Raw genomic sequence first — 4,479 nt, 5'->3', positions numbered from 1 at the left:
GCGGGGGAGAAAACCCACCCACATTCCAGTGCCTTGGGTCACTCTCTGTAGGCAGTGCCCATGGGTATGGAGGGTTATGGGGTCCCCACTTCTGCCTGCCATGCTGGGCACTTCATCCCATCCACATCCCTATAGGATGGGTATTAGCATTAGCTCTTTTTCATTAGGGGCAATTTAGGCTCAGAGAGGGTAAGCAGCTTTCCTGAGGTCACACAGCCGGAAGATGACCTAATATGCTTTAACCCCTAGCTCCGTACCTGTTAAGCCCTGAGTCCCTCTGTGCCCAGGGGGTGTAACACTGGGGCTGAGGAAGGCACTGGGGTCCTGGGATCAGGGCTTGTGGCTCCGGCCTCTCCCCCAGCCCCAGACTTTCTCACAGAGCATGGATCCACAGGGTTCTGGGCAGACCGTCCCTTGGGGGCCTTCTTCCGGCGACAGCACCGTGCGGGGTCAAGATCGCCACCCCTGGTCAACTGCCCAGTGCCGGGCAGGTCACGTGTCCTTTCTGAGCCTCAGCTTTCTCAGCTGTCCAGTGGGGTCACACCCGCCCCTCCACAGAGGGCTGCCATGGACTGCAGGAGCACTAGGTCCCAGCACCGTGCCTGGCACACAGTAGGGGCTTGGGGAAACGTGTTGAATGCGTGGAGCGATTCTACCATCCGTGAAGCCTCCCAGTGGCGCCCAGTGGGTGCCAGCCCGAGTGCTTCTTCTGGCTTTGGACCAAGATGGCCTGAATGTCTCGTCTGTAGGTGGACAGTGATCTCTTGGGGAGGAGGCGTCTGGGTGTTCGGGGAGCAAGTGACAGCTTACAGGAAGACTGGCAGGAGCTGGGAAAACGGATTCCAGTTGGCACTGCACTTCCTTGTTGCTCAGGACCTGGGGAAGTCCTTGGAAAGGGACGAGGGGTGGGCAGGTAGGAGACAGGTGGGAGCCATGCGCTTCCATGGTAGCTCAGCTGCTAGAGAATCTGCCTGCTATGCTGGAGAGGCCAGAGACAGAAGTTCGATCCCTGGGTCAGGAAGATCCCCTGGAGGAGGGCATGGCAACCCACTTCAGTATTCTTGCTTGGAGAATCCCATGGATGGAGGAGCCTGGCGGGCCATAGTCCATGGGGTGGCAAAGAGACATTCACCACTGAGCGACTAAACACTGGAGCCCTGGGCGCCGACCACCTGAACGGACCATCGTCTCGCTCTTGAGCAGGCCGCCACCTTGTGTTAGTATCTGGTAACAGCAAGGAATGTTTAGGGCACTCTCGCACACTTCAGTTCAGCTCAGTTGCTCGATTGGGTCTGACTCTCTGCGACCCCATGGACTGCAGCACGCCCGGCCTCCCTGTCCATTACCAACTCCCAGAGTTCACTCAGACTCATGTCCATCGAGTTGGTGATGCCATCCAACCATCTCAATTTCTGTTGCCCCTTCTCCTCTCACCTTTAATATTTCCCAGCATCAGGGTCTTTTCAAATGAGTCAGTTCTTCTCATTAAGCGGCCAAAGAATTGGAGTTTCAGCTTCAGCATCAGTTCTTCCAATGAATATTCAGGCTTGGTTTCCTTTAGGATGGACTGGTTGGATCTCCTTGTAGTCTAAGAGACTCTCAAGAGTCTTCTCCAACACCACAGTTCAAAAACATCAATTCTTCGGCACTCAGCTTCCTTTATAGTCCAACTCTCACATCCATACATGACTACTGGAAAAACCATAGCTTTGACTAGACGGACCTTTGTTGGCAAAATAATGTCTCTGCTTTTTAATATGCTGTATAGGTTTTTCATAACTTTTCTTCCAAGGAACAAGCGTCTTTTAATTTCATGGCCGCAATCATCATCTGCAGTGATTTTGGAGCCTAAAAAAATTTTCGGTCGCTCTTGTACAGGGAGTCCCGATATAGATGCATGCAGAAAATGCAGGTTCAATCCCTGGGTCAGAAAGATCCCCTGGAGAAGGAAATGGTAACCCACTCCTGTATTCTTGCCTGGAAAATCTCATGGACAGAGGTGTCTGGCAGGCTACAGTCCTTGGGGTTGCAAAGAGTCAAATACGACTTAGCAACTAAACAACAATAATGGGCCTTGGGACGTGGGACCACCAACCACCGCCTCTTTCTCTGATGCCTCACGGCCACCCACGACCCCAGCATCACCTCTGGTCAGCCAGGGCGTCCTCTGGGCCTAACTTCAGCCAGGTCGGCATCATCCAAGTCTCCTTCATTAAAACTGCCTGCTCCCCGCTCCCCGACTGCCCAGCTGCCCTTGGCCTTCTCCCTTTCAAGCAGGTGACTGTCTGTTGGGCACTAGCATTCATCAGCCACGTGACCTGGGGCTCTGATGTCGAAAGGAGAAAGCCCTGAGCACCCGGCTGTGTCCCCTGGGAGCTCTGGTCCCCTACAGTGAGGGGCACCATCTGCCTCCTCCTTGTAGGGTGCTGCAGAGGCCAGGAGCCTGGTCACCAACCTGCTGGTGATTTGGGACATCACCGCTCCTCTCTCGACCCCCTTAAAAGTGGAGATGAGATGAGTGATTTTCAGCAACAGCCCCAAGTCCCTGGAGTCTTCATTCAGAGCAGTGGTGGAGTTCAGTGGTTAGAGCTTGTTTAGGGGTTAGACATTTGCATTAAAAAAAAAAAGTTCCAGGGTTCAAAACGCAATGCCCCTCCAGGCCAGCAGCTCCGAGGTCCTGGTCTCTGGGTAGGGGGAGGAGGATGGGCTGTGGTCTTTTGGAGAAGATGAGGCACTGGGAGGGGCATGTGTGTGTTTGTGGGGTGTACTTGTGTGTTTTGTGTTCACACACGTGTCCCCACCCTGGGGAGTGGGACCCTGGCAGTGGGTCACCTGGATGAGCATTCTAGGCAGGCACAGAGGAAACGGCAGAGGAGCCTATGAGAAAACAGGCACAGAGGATTAAGTAGCCCAAAGATCACAGAGTGTGGGTGGCCGCGGTCCCTCCATTTCCGAGACGGCCAGCGGGCAGAGTCCCCAGCACTTGTCGGTACTGTTCAAGCAGGGCCTCCTGAACACCCCGAATGCTTTGAATGTGCCACATCTTTTTTTTTTTTAAATTATTCATTTTTGGCTGCACTGTGACTTTGTTGCTATGCCGGCTTTCTCTCGTTGCAGCGAGTAGGAGCTACCCTCCAATCCCAGCACAGGGGCTTCTCATTGCAGTGGCTTCTTTTGCTGCGGAGCACGGGCTCTTGACACGTGGGCTCAGTAGCTGCGGTGCACAGGCCTTTGTTGCTCTGCGGCATGTGCGATCTTCCTGGAGCAGGGATCGAACCCGTGTCTCCTGCATTGGCAGGTGGATTCTTAACCACTGGATCACCAGGGGAACCTGGACCTGCGCCTCTTGATGTCACCCCTCCCCATCCCCCCCCAGTGAGGTGGCCCACCCCTCCTTGCAACAGCAAGGATAAGAGAGCAAGTAAGGCAGAGCATGTTTGTAAAGAGCCCTGAGCTGCCAGGGGAGTGGGCAGAGGAAGTGGCGGTGCGGTTCATGATGATGGTGTTTGGTGATGACTGTGATCCCGATGGGGGTGACAGAGGTGTTGCAGGCTGCCCTCTTCCTGGGCGCTGATGGAGGCAGGAAGGGAGGTGAGGCTCCAGCGGGCAGGGCCGTGAGTAAGGGTTGCCTTTTGTCCTGAGGTCACTCAGCGCCTCTGCAGAGCTGGGGCTCACGGGACCCAAGCCCCGCTGTGACCACTGGGCGCCTTGCCTCCTGGGCACATGTGCTGCTTGGAAGACTGGGTCATGCCTTCAACACTGATCTGAGGACCTACTGTGTGCCCCCGCCGTTTATATCTCGCACCCACTGTGCGCCAGGCCTTGTGAGCCAACAGTCCGGTGGCAGAGCCAGACTCTGGACAGTGCAATGTGGGGGATGATGGAGAAAGGCATTCTGGGGGATCGGGACTCTCATGGGGCAGGGGTGTGTGGCCAGCAGTGCCCACTCGTGCCTCAGAGGGGAAGTGCAGGCCAGGCCAAGCTGGGGCCTCCACCGTTTATGTGATGATCCGATGGGACGAAACCAGGGCTGAGCATGGAGGGCTGGTTTCTTTCTTGTAGCAACTACCGGGTGCTAGGGGCTGGGATTGCAGCTGGGCACAAAGCAGAGACCCCGGACTTTGTTGGGGGAGACAGACAATAGACCAAAAAAGACATATATAGCGTTAAAAAAAAAAGTGCATCTTATATACATTAGAAAGTTGTAGGTGGGGGCAAAGGAAGACGCTGGGTAGGGTCAGGCGGTGGGAGTGCCCGTGAGGGTGCAGTTCCAGGCGGGGTGGGTCCTCTGAGAAGGGAACTGGCTTCTGGGGGCGCCGGGAGGCCGGGTGGACGCGCAGCCCTGGGTTGGAGGGGCTGGGTGTGGGGCACCTGCAGCTCTAGGAGCGGCTCTTCCAGCCTGGGGGCCAGGAGGAGTCTGAGGCGACCCCTTCATGGAGGGTCAGGGATGTTTGCACCTGGGTTGGGCGGGCGGGGGGT

The 4,479-nt window shown here is 55.9% G+C and overlaps 1 protein-coding gene across 1 annotated transcript in view; it reads left to right on the top strand.

Moving 5' to 3' along the window:
• The window catches only part of HMCN2 (hemicentin 2), a gene marked incomplete at its 5' end in the record, with an annotated part of 182,655 nt that overhangs the window by 86,592 nt on the left and 91,584 nt on the right, over positions 1-4,479 (top strand). The window lies entirely within an intron of this gene.

This window comes from Bison bison, unplaced genomic scaffold, assembly GCF_000754665.1.
Source record: "Bison bison bison isolate TAMUID 2011002044 unplaced genomic scaffold, Bison_UMD1.0 scf7180017864375, whole genome shotgun sequence".
In the NCBI taxonomy this organism is placed as follows: Eukaryota; Metazoa; Chordata; class Mammalia; order Artiodactyla; family Bovidae; genus Bison; species Bison bison.
This window is presented reverse-complemented; position numbering and strand designations above follow the sequence as displayed.